We start from the raw sequence: 12,742 nt of genomic DNA, 5'->3' as shown, positions 1-12,742 counted from the left end.
AGGAGATGGGTGGAAATCAGAGTAAGAACACTCCCCTGGAGTGTATGACTAATAACTTTAAAAAGGGATTTAATGGAGACTACAGAGTTAACTCCCAACAAGCTAAAGGTCCTTTGTGAAGTAGATTGACCTGTTTTGGTGTAGGATGGCCCTGAAAGGGCCACTAGATAAAACTGTGGTTAATGAAGTTTACAGAGTAATTGTAAAAATCCCCTAACACAAAGGAGAATGGGAAAAGCCAAGAGGCTAAAATTGGTCTTCAAAAGCTAGACTTTGTTGTTTATTTAAGTTCAGGTAGCAATTTATTGGGTGGACTGAGGAAAAATCAGAGTCTTTCAGTTTTGATGGGTAGCTTTGGTGCTCCAATTTGTACATCTTCACTAACTGAGGCTCAGCACTAACTGAGCTCTTACAAAAATTAACACATGAAGGATGGACTTGCACTGATACATAAGATCTGGTCAGACTTGAAAGAAAAGGAATGATTCAGAAAGGTTGTGAATGTAGAGAGGGGGAAATGGAGGAATGGAAACAAAATTGGAATGAGGTCTTCATGGATGAAGAGAGAGAGAAAGAAGAGAGAAAAGAGTGGAGAGAGATGGAGAGGAGGGGCGGAGAGAGAAAAAGTGAAATGTCATGAAATGTTTGGGGACAGAAAAAGATGAAAAGTTTAACAAATTCCTTCATTTGCGTTTTTCTGTCTTAAAAATAAAAAGTAAATAAAAAACAATTCAGGATTATTAAAATATGCCAGAAATACTGAACTTGCTGGCACATTTACTTCTAGGGAATATAAACAGGGAAAACCTACCTAAAAGGGTGAGGGAAAAAAGGGAGCAACTTTGACTATTTCTGGTAAAAAAAACCAACTGTTCCAAAAGGTTGGTGCAGTAGGTTTGGTCTGATATTGAGACAGTCATGAGGTGCTTATGTTTCCCTTGCTAATGACTGGTCAGATTGTAAATCCATCTAATGGTGTGCTCACTTGGTGTGTATGTGTAAGTATCTGCAAAGAGGGGTTCTTAAAATGCTGCTATAAGGTTAATATGATACTCAAGGTAACAAAAAACAGGGTATTTGTTTTAAAGATCACTGTTATAAACTGCTTAGGCTTTTTACACATAAATATGTAAACATCTTAAAAACTGTTCTTACTATGGAATCAATGTAAAAAAATATTACTCTGTTCTGCTACTTTTAAAAAAACCAATTTTTAAACTTATTTCAAACAGGTCTCACTAAGATGCAGGCATTCAGGAATTAACAGTCCAGCTCAGACCAGAAAATGGGAAAAAAAGCAGGGCTGGGTGGCCACAGCCTGCAGCAGGAATCTTGAAATTTGAAATGACCTTACCCTGTTTCATTCTGTCATAATTACAATCTGGAATTTAATTCTTTCTTATAATACATGAGTCTATTTACAAATGGGCTTTCTATAAATTGCTTTTATGCAAAAATAATTTCAAGGTTGCTTTCTTTCTTGTTTTTTACATACAAATGTAAGGGTCTAAGTTAAAAGATTTTATGAGTTATTTTCAACAAATAAAAAATACATAGAAGGCATTAAGAATATGTTTTTAAAAATAAAAGGTGAAAAAAATACTTTTGGATAAAAAAGATTATATTTAAAAAAGGGTTGTCCTCAAAATTGTCTCAAAAAAAAGAAAGAAAGGATAAAGACAAGCTCCCCCAGAGGGTACATATTAAGTTGTCACAAAGATACAAACTAAGTTGTCATAAAAAGATGGAGCTTATAGATGCTTATTTAAGTGATTAAGTTAACTATTATCTAAAAGTTACATTAACGGTTTTGTAAGGCCAAAATTTACTGTACCGATGTTAAATTAAAACTTAATTCTCTAAGCTCATAACAAAAAGGCTATGTTTAAAATATTGTATTGTTCTTGATAAAGTTTACAAAAAATTGTCTTAAAAATGGTTTTTGTTTTGTCAAGATAACTGAATTTTTGGTGTAACAGGTTAATCCACAAATTTGCCAAAACAATAAGAGTTTATTAAAACACAGATAGACAAAAGGCAGCTGAACACAGGGAGTGTTGCTGCACTGATAGGAGGATTAAGAGATTTACTTATGTAAAGCCAAAGAGCACCCTCCAGATAAGATAAAAAAAAAAACTGAAAAAGGAGAACTACACTGGAAGTCAAGACCTCCAATTTTTATTGGACACGACAGAGTGGAGATGTTAGTCCTACTCCCTCCACATGGCAGACAGAGGGAATTTTTGCCCTTGGATGGCTAGATTGGGCCTGTTATTTTAGGGGCGCTCCCCTAAAATAGGATGGTGGGATCCTGCTGTATGTCATGAGCCATATGTTAATGTCATAAATCTGGGATGTGATCCCTTATCATTGTCTGAGCCATGATTCCTGGTCAATATATTTCCTAACTCCACACTTAGTCCCCATAAATATTTACCTGTGTTCTCTAGTGATTTTTGTTAGGGTTTTAACTACTAAAGTAACTGAATTATGTTCATTTAAGAGTTGGTTTATGTTTGGGTTAACAATGAGGACAACCCATGTTAGGACTAGACCTCCTCCCCCTCGCAGATGGCTCACCTTTATCTCCCTGGATAGATGCCAAGAGCTGTTGGGCAGACAGTGACCTAACTACAACTTAACTCTCTAAGTTGCCCAGCAACAATATCCCTTAGTGACCTTCCTGGTACTTTTACACTAGCCCCCTATATTCTAGCCTAATCCTCTGTATGGCAATGGGTTCTAGCTCTCTTGCAGGGGTCCCCCTCCACAGGGCTCCTGCCTAAACAATAAACCCTGGTGGTGTTTGAGCCATCTCTCTGCCCCTTCCATGCCTCTATTTTCTAACAGTTTATATAAAACTTTCTAGATGACCTCATGGTTAAACAACTGTTGTCTTGGGTGATTCTAATACAATTGGTACCCTATATGTGTCTGTGACTGGGTTTTTTGGTTTATTAAAACTGTTCTTTCCCCCTAAACTGATAAAAATCTAAGGTTTTACTTCAAGAACAACTAAACTAATATGTATATATAACCTCTCTAGAGTTGTGATGCTGTTGCTGGTTCCTATATATTAATTATACATATGTTTTTCAAGTATATCAGGCCTTCTAAAATACAAAATTTAGATAAACATGGTAACAAAAAGTTAATGTTACTGATATACTGTTCTGTTAGTTGCTAAATTGTCCATCAGAATTTTAACCATGACTCTTAAGTTTTTGTCATTACAGTTCTGAACCTTTTGGGGCATTTGCAATCAAGTCCATAAAAAATGACTCTAATAACTACTTATGTGTCAACCAGGTTAGCTTTTTACACATCTGCTTTTGTTAGATTGTGTTTTGTATCATCCTTGTCTAGAAGCCCACTGCCTAAGAGCCACTCCTTCTAAGCATCTTTGTTGCTTAAATTTGGCCAAAAGGGTCTAGTTGGCACTGACTCCCACCTGATCTGCTCCTTATCCCCCCACCCCAGATTTGGGACCAAAACCAACCAAACAAACAAAATCCAGGAAAGAGCAACCCATCAACAAAGATCTTCAGTCTAAGGCCATATCACCCTGAACGCGTACAATTGCATCTGGTCTCGAAAGCTAAGTGGGGTCGGGCCTGGTTAGTACTTGGATGGGAGACAAATATTCGGGAGACTGCTCAGAGACAAGCAGGGGGGAATGCCATCAAAGTTCAAATGGGGTCAATGGAGCCAGACCTCTCAAAAATAACCAAGACCAAGAGGATTAAAGAAATGGTTCTTATGCATGTGTGGCTATCTGGCATTAAAGCCCTTCCAGGCACAAACTCATATTTTTATATATTTTTATATTCTACTTAAACAGAGACAAAATAACTATTTTTACTGGCTCTAAATATGTCCTTTGATACTTAAATATGGTGGTTTTAACTTTTTTTTGAAACAACGCATTTTCATGAATATACATACTGATAATATATTGTTGCCATGGTATTCTCCTCAGTTAAAAAAAAATTAGGTAAAAAAAATATCCAACCATTAAACCCCACTGGAGGGGCCCTTTTGTTGTTATCTTGTCTACTACTCCCACTGCAGTTAAAGTAGCAGTGATTGCCATTGGAACCACCACAGTCAAGTCAAGGCAGTTTCTCTCAAGTGGGAGTGCATCCCTGATCCAGCTTCACCATGTAGGATCACCCTCCGGAACCTGAGCGTCTCCCTCAGCAGGACTCTGCTTCCCAGGAAACAACAGGGGAACAAGAAGGACGGGACAACAGCCCTGCTATAGTCACCCCAAAAGCTGACTGGTGTATGTAAGGCAGAAGCTTGAGGAGTCAACTCTCCACTGGGAGAAACAGGTTGTTTTTCACCACTGTTATCTCACTGTAATTCATTGTCACCCCTTGTCTGTATCTGTTGCCGTAGTTCTCACCCTACTGTTCGCCATAGGCTTGGCAAAAACCACCTCCACTGATTGGTCTCACTGTGAAAGGTTTTTATTTGCTCTCTTCTATCTCTTTTGAGCAGGATGCATAATTATTATTTATTGTTACTGATCTGGTTTAGTAGAGGACTAAATACACAGCCCTCCTTCGCAAGGGGAAAGCTGCCCCTAACTACACCCATGGCACCCGTAACCCTGTGAATTTCACTGTACTTAAGCCATCTGATTAAACATGGGGACAAGTAATTAGTATAAGGATAGATAAAAAGTGTCTTGACCCTGGGAATCTGATACATCTCAAATTAGTAACTGCTACCCATGAGAGTTCCTCATACCAAGTTTTTCACTCCTGTTATGAGGGGATGAGGAATGAATTTTCCATCTCTGCCAAAGCTAAAAATTTGTTCCTCTCACTGGCTGAGTCTATAGCCCAGACACTAAATGTCATTTCATGCTATGTTTGTGGGGGGAACAACATGGGAGACCATTGACCTTAGGAAGCAAGGGAACTGGACCCACGAGAGTCCAGCTTTGAGACTGCTTTCCCAAAACACAGAAAAGGTCATAAAAGAGATCACAGACAGAATGAGAAAGCTTGCCTATGTCCCCATCCAGACTTGGAGAGGATGGGATCCCAATGACCTGTTTGGAGGATGGTTTTCTGCTTTAGGTGGATTCAAAACCCTAATAGGGGCAATGGGCCTGTGCCTAGGAGTATACTTAATATTTCCCTGCCTGGTTCCTCTGGTGCTGTGGTGTATTAAGACTATTATGGAGGCCGTTATAAAAGGAAAAAATGGCTGCACATGTAATGATGCTATAAAAATACAAACCCCTAGATCAAGATGATGCTCTTTGACCCTAAGTGGGTCCAAGCATCAAAGGGGGTAATAATGTAGCAGGGAGGAGGATCAGAAGAAAATAGACTAGGCCTGAGTCATGAGAAACTAGCAGGGAGGTAGTGATGGCATAACATGATAAAAACCTGATTTAAAAAACCCTGAAAAATCTGAACATGAGGAAAGTCAGGGAGGGGAAAGTCACATAGCTCTAGCATAAAGTAACCAATAAAATTAAATATAACCATATATGGATTAGACCTTGCTTTGCTTCTGTAACCTGCTTGCAAGGGTATATAAGGTGAGACCCCTTTGTTCTCAAGGCTCAGCCTTTGGACACGAGTCCGCTGGGTCTGTGCTGACACAATAAAACATTGCTTCCTGCTTATTGCCTCAGAGTCCCTTATCTCAGCTAGCAACCTTCCGCGACAATCCTAGGACAGTCAACAAAGCAAGGGTGTCTGCTCTCACCACTTCTATTTAATTTTGGTCTGGACTTTTTTCTCTTCTTTTTATTTATGACCTTTATTAACAGGTGCTTGCAGTTTGTTAACCCTTTGAAAAAACCAAGTTCTAAATTTTTATTACAAATTTAAATGAAACCAGGTGCCAGTGACTCATGCTGGCTCAGGGAGATGAAGATTTCAAGCTAGCCCTGAAAAAAAAAAACCCAGACCGTATCTTAAAAGTCCCCAACACACACACACAGGGCTGGTGCAGTGACTCAGGATACACAATGCAATGTTCAATCCTATCCCAAATTTGCATAAAACAGTAAACACAATTTAAAAAAAAATAAAAATGTTCTTAAAAATCTCAATGTGTTCAGATATGAAACAATTTAAAAACCTTTAAAAGTGTATTGAGAATAAACAAGCTTTAAAAAAAATTACCAAAAGGAGACATCTATAGGTAAAAATAATAAAAACCCCATGCTGCATGGATAATGCACACAGTTCTAGGTCTCTGGTCAGCAGGGAAAAAGCAAGCACTTCAGGTCTTGAGGGCCAATCTTTTGCTCATTTCTTATGGCTGGAATTTCATATTCATTTCTTCTTGATGGATGACTGAAGCAGATGATTTTAGAGTTGGTGAGCCACATTTACTCAGTCGCACCCTGCTCAGCCTCTGCTCAGAGGAAGTCTCAGCTGGTGGATGGGCTGCTTTTGTCACTGCCATCTTGTGATTTAGGGTTTTTCTGAGCATCTGTTTCTGTCTTTGAAGTTGCTGCAGTACTGACATAGAGGTGGCTGCTGACTTGGGGATCATCTCCTTGATTTTTCCTGTCCTCTTATTGCCATTCTCTCTAGGCTATCTTTGGGGACAAGGGGTCCTGCAGAATCATGGTCTATAACCCCTGTCTAACCGGTCTTGCTTGTTTTGTTGCACCCTGGTTGTCAGCACCTTCCATCCCTTCTCCTGCACCAGAGGGTTGGGATCCTGTGGTCCATGTCTGTAGGGTCTCTGCACACAATAAGGTGGGAACCTTTGCCTGCAGTGGGGCTGGTGTGGTTGGGCCTGGCCTTCAGGAGCACTCTCCTATGGTTCTTTTCCCCTGTCTCACCATTTTGGTAATTCTGTAGGTAACTGCAGAGGACCCTAGGATATGGACAATGTCTATGCTGGTTCTGGTCTGCTGCATATTTACTGCCTGAACTAGAGCTCCACCAGCACCTGTAAACTTTGATACCTCTACTCCCTTTTTCTCTTCACCAATGTCAAACTCCTCAGTCTCCATCCCCTCTCTGCGAGGTCCTTTCTGGGGCTTTCTTGCTGGCAGTCTGGTACAACACATCTTCCTTGTGACCTTCCCGTTAATGAAACCATATCCATTTCTTACATTGAGCCATTTTACTGTTCCCAAAACCTTCTGTTGGGATCAGGATTTTCTGTGTCTAGTATTCATCTTTGTTTCCCCACCCTGAATCTACAAGCAGCTTTCTGCTAGCTCTGCAACACTGTAGCCACCTGCTAGCCTTGCAAAGTTTCCGGCAACTGTAACCACATACTAAAAGGCGGGGTAGTAAGGGAGAATAAGGCATAAACTCTGTAAGTATTTATCCAAGCCCCTGACACAGATCCCGGCTCAGGACGTTCAGAAATTATCTCCCCTGAGTCCACTAGTGTAATAAACTCTCTGCTTCCTGAAGAAATAGTCTCGGTGACTTTGTTTCCCCTTCGTCCCCACAACACTCCCTGCCTGACCTTCTTGTCCCTGCCACAATGTAATGTGAGGCCACCAGGGCCACTGCTCTTGTGCTTCTGCGGTGGTGGTGCCCCAGCGCTGAGCACAAGGTGCTGGTGACTGCCGGGCCTCGGCCTCTGCTCATGGTTGTGGTGATGGTGACTGAGTGACTGAGGCAGCTGTGGCTACTCCGGGGAAATGGTAACGAGGCCACTGGGCCTGGGGCTGCTTAGGGCTCTCTGAGGTCCACTCTCCGCTCCAGAAATCAGTGGAACTCTGGTCTGGATTTCTTGCCCAGTCCACAGAAACACAATCTTGTACAAGGAAAAGGAAGAAGTAAAAGTGTCCTTATTTACAGGAAGCATAGTATTTATATAGGAAACCCTAAGGATCACCCATAATTACTCTTAATAAGACACTTAGCTAGGATACAGTATATAAGCTCCATGTTCCAAAATCAATTTCATCCTAATGTTTACCAATTAGCAATTAAAAAGGGTAATTATATAAACTCCATTTACAATGTCAGAAAGGCTAGCTAAATGAAATCCAGTATGCTGGATTGGATCCTAAAACTGAAAAACACATTAATGTACAAACTTTTGAATACAAATCCATTCTCTAGCTTAAATGTAGGAAAAAATGAAAAATTTCTATATTATAACAAACATGCTACAGGCAATTGAGGGAGTTCTTTAAAACCTTTTTATTAGCATCAATTATTTGTACACAGGAGTATCATTGTGATGACAATATGCATATTGTACTTTGATGAAATTCACCCCACCTATGTTACTCTTTCTTAGCCACCCTCCCCCTTCCTTTTTACAGGTTTTTGTGAATTTCACAGTGCCATTTTCCTACAAATTTAAGGTACTTCTATGACATACACCCCACCTTCTCCTTGCCCTTTCCTACTACTCTCTATTCCCCCACCCTAAACAGTCCCATTCTTATGGTCATGTCATATATTTTTTGGCCTAGATTCCACATATAAACAAAAAAATGTAATGTTTGTCTTTCTGAGCTCAGGGGCATTTTTCTTAATATGAACTGCAATTCCAACTATTTTCTTGCAAATGACATAATTATTTTTTGCAGTGCTGGTGTTCGAACTCAGGGCCCCATGCTTGTTAGGCAGGGGCTCTACCACTTGAATCATGTCTTTTTTGTGTTGGGTATTTTTGAGATAGGTCTCATGAAGTATTTGCCTCGCCTGACTTCGAACTGTAATTCTCCTGATATCTACTTCCCAGGTAGCTAGGATTACAGGTGTCAGTCACCAGTGTCTGGTGGCAAATGACATAATTTTATGCTTCTTTGTGGATGACTAAATGGCCGTTGTATATAAGTACCACATTTTCTTTATCCAGTCATCAGTTGTTGTGCACCTAGGCCGGTTACATATTTGGCTATTGTAAACAGTGCTGCTATAAACATGGGTGCACAAATGTGTCTCTCTTGTATATTGACTTACGTTCCTGCAGAAACTTACACTCCTACCCAAGAGTAGTCTAGCAAGATCATATGCTACTTCTATTTTTAGCTTCTTGATGGAATTCCATACCTATTTCTGTAGTGGCTGGATTAATTTTTACATTCCTGCCAACAGCATATAAAGGTTCTTTTTCCCCCACTCCCTCACTAGCACTTGTTTGTTTTCTTGGTGATAGTCGTTCTCACTGGGTGAGATGGAATCTGAGTCTAGCTTTGATTTGCATTTCCTTTATGGCTGAGGATGTTGAACATGTCTTCATGTATTTATTAACCATTCGTACGTCGTCTTCTTTTGAAACTTCAAACCATTCGCCCATTTGTTAATTGGATTATTTGTTCTTTTGGTGTTTAATTTTTTGAGGTCATTGTATATTCTGGATAGTAATCCTTTCTCTGACCCATAGCTTGCAAAGATTTTTTTTTTCACATTTTATAAGTGGTTCTTAACTATGGAAATTGCTTCATGTGTAGAAGCTTTTTAATTTGTTGCAATCCCATTTGTCAATTCTAGCCCTTAAATCCTGAGCAATTGGAGTATGATCAGAAGACAACTGCCCCTGCCTATGCTAAGATGCACTATTAAAGAAATCTGGATGGAGGGTAAAGGGCAACTCTGTACCATCCTTACAACTTCCTGTAAATATAAAATGAGTCCAAAAGAATACATGTAATCCATCCCTGCCTATGAGCAAGAAGTTCTTTTTTAATATTTAAATTTATTTAAAGAAAACAAAGAACTCATTTAACAGAAAAATGGGCTGGGAGTGTAGCTAAGTTGTAGAGCACTTGCCTAGGCCCCAGACACATCTATCTATAGTGTTAAATATCCAAAGTTAATACAGCACAACATATTTAAAAGAACAATATTAAATACTGAGTGCAGCTTTTCACAATAGCCAAGTTATGGAAACAGCCAAGATGCCCCACCACTGACGAATGGATTAAGAAAATGTGGTATCTATGCACAATGGAATTTTATGCAGCCATGAAGAAGAACGAAATGTTATCATTCGCTGGTAAATGGATGGAATTGGAGAACATCATTCTGAGTGAGGTTAGCCTGGCCCAAAAGACCAAAAATCGTATGTTCTCCCTCATATGCGGACATTAGATCAAGGGCAAACACAACAAGGGGATTGGACTTTGAGCACATGATAAAAGCTTTAGCACACAAGGGAGGGGTGAGATAGGTAAGACAACTAAATAATTAGTTAACATTTGTTGCCCTTAACACAGAGAAACTAAAGCAGATACCTTAAAAGCAACTGAGGCCAATAGGAAAAAGGACCAGGAACTAGAGAAAAGGTGAGATCAAAAAGAATTAACCTAGAAGGTAACACACACGCAGAGGAAATTAATGTGAGTCAACTCCCTGTATAGCTATCCTTATCTCAACCAGCAAAAACCCTTGTTCCTTCCCATTATGGCTTATACTCTCTCTTCAACAAAATTAGAAATAAGGGCAAAATAGTTTCTGCTGGGTATTGAGGGGGTAGGGGAGAGAGGGAGGGGGCGGAGTGGGTGGTAAGGGAGGGGGTGGGGGCAGGGGGGAGAAATGACCCAAGCCTTGTATGCACATATGAATAATAAAAAAATTTTAAAAATAAAAACTGAGTGCAGCTGGTCACCCGTGGCTCATGCTTTCTAACCCTAGCTACTCAGGGGGCAGAGATCAGGAGGGTCACAATTCTAACCCAGTCCAGGCAAATACTTCAAGAGACACTATCTCAAAAAAACCCATCATAAAAAAGGGCTGGCAGAGGAGCTCAAGTTGTAGGCCCTGAGTTCAACCCCAGTACTGCAAAAAAAAAAAAAATGAGTGCAGTGAACCACACCTATAGTCCCAGCACTGGAGAGGCTGAGATGGGAGGATCACTTGAGCTCAGGAGTTCAAGGTTAGCCTGGGCAACTTAGTGAGACTACATCCCAAAAGAAAAATAAATAACAACAATATTAAAATTAAATGTTGTTCCCATAAGCACAAAAAATAAAAAGAATACTTGGATATGAACTTAATTAAAAGATGTGGATCTTTTGCTCTCAAAACTACAAAATTCTTCCAAGAGAAATAAGAGAAGACATAAAGAATGAAAATGAAAATGAAAAATTCAATATTCTTAAGATGAAAATCCTTCCCATGTTGATTGATTACATGTAACACAAGCTAAACCAAATCCTTACAGGCTTTTTTTTTTTAACAACAGGCATTTATTATGGCACAAGAAGAGTGACATGAGGCAGGTGTTATTAGATTATGACCTGGAGGCTACAGACATCAACCACAAATGTTATGTGAAAACATCAACTTTGATGAGCAGGCAAAGTTCTCTTTGCAAGCCTCCAGACGAACTGAGTACCTGTGGCATTAATGGGATCTTATCATGACATGACCACCCAGCAAGCATAAGAAAGTTTCCCTAATGGTTCAGACAACTCAAAATTTTCCTCAAGGGAGGGGAGAGAATAGACGCATGTGTCATGCCTTAGTGTGTCAGTGTAGCTTGTGCTTCTTGTGCAAGCTGGTTGAAGGGTGTGGCTCCTTTAAGACAGTGTAACCATGATTTCACTCTGGCAAGGTCACTGAAAAGCTCAGAATGTGCAGAGCAGCTCCAGTAAGCCTCACCCTGTGCCAGAACACACGGGGAATCTCACCATTAGACACTGGAAATGTGCAGCTCAACTTCAGACAAAGGACCCCAACAAAGTCTCATAATACAACTGTACTGAACAAAAAGCACCTTCCTTTCATATCTAGGGCTGTCTCCAAGCAGAGACGTGTAAATTAGATTGGACTTTGGGTTGAAAGTGTTTCCACCTGGCTTCTTTTATGGGGTGTTTCTGTGCTCTGATGCTTTTGGTGATGAAGGGCACCCAAGCATTGTGAAAAGGATTTCTACATTTGCTGCATTCACAAGGCCTCTCTCCAGTGAAACCTCTCTGGTGTCCTACCAGGGCACCTATCTGCTTAAAAGATTTTCCACAATCTCTACCCTCATAAGGCCTTTCTCCAGTGTGGACTCTTTGGTGTACTATAAAGGCATCTTGTAACTTAAGTGATTTCCCACATTCTCTACACTCAGGGCCTTTCTCCAATGTGCATTAGCTCGTTTCAAATGAGACCAGAATTCTTCCTCAAGGTTTTCCCATGTTCATAGCATTTGTAAGAATTCTCTCCAGAATGAACTGTGCAGTGAGTAAGGATTGTCACGTTGAAGAAAATAAGATCCACATTCGTGTCATTCAGGAGGCCTTTCTGCAGCGTGAGTGCACTGGTGTAGTTTAAGTGCACTTCATTCTCCTCACTCGGTAAGGCTTTTGTCCGGTGTGGCTTGTGGTGGGCAGTGAGAGCACCTCGCAGCTTAAATGAGTCCCCACATTCTCTACACTCACAGGACTCACCATGCCGACTCTGGTGAGAGGTAAGGGTACCTACTCACACAAAGGACTCCCACGTTCTCCACACTGAGAAGGCCTTTCTCCAGTGTGGGTTCTCTAGTGTGAGTAAGGGGGCTTCTTTGAGTGAATGACTTGCCCCTTTCTGTACACTCACATGGCCTTCGTCCAGCACAGACTCTCTGGTGCGTAATAAGGACATCTGATCACACAAAGGACTCCCACGTTCTCCACACTCATGGGCGTTTCTATCCTATGTGGCTGAAGGGTAAGCACTCACCGTCGGATACTTTCTGACTCTTGCTGTGCTCATAATTTTTTTCAGTGTGAAATAAGTTACACAAAGCTGTATTTTTGGCTGGACTCTACTCTGCATTTAAACAATTTGTACCAATTAATATTTTCCAT

The 12,742-nt window shown here is 40.4% G+C and overlaps 1 pseudogene; it reads right to left on the bottom strand.

Annotated features, from left to right (window-relative positions):
• Positions 1 to 6,361: 6,361 nt before the first annotated feature.
• LOC109687295 (Y-box-binding protein 1-like) lies at positions 6,362 to 6,997 on the bottom strand (annotated as a pseudogene).
• Positions 6,998 to 12,742: the final 5,745 nt, after the last annotated feature.

The sequence above is a fragment of the Castor canadensis genome, chromosome 8 (assembly GCF_047511655.1).
Source record: "Castor canadensis chromosome 8, mCasCan1.hap1v2, whole genome shotgun sequence".
Lineage (NCBI taxonomy): Eukaryota > Metazoa > Chordata > Mammalia > Rodentia > Castoridae > Castor > Castor canadensis.
The sequence above is the reverse complement of the archived record's forward strand: the minus strand, read 5'-3'. Positions and strand labels throughout refer to the sequence as shown.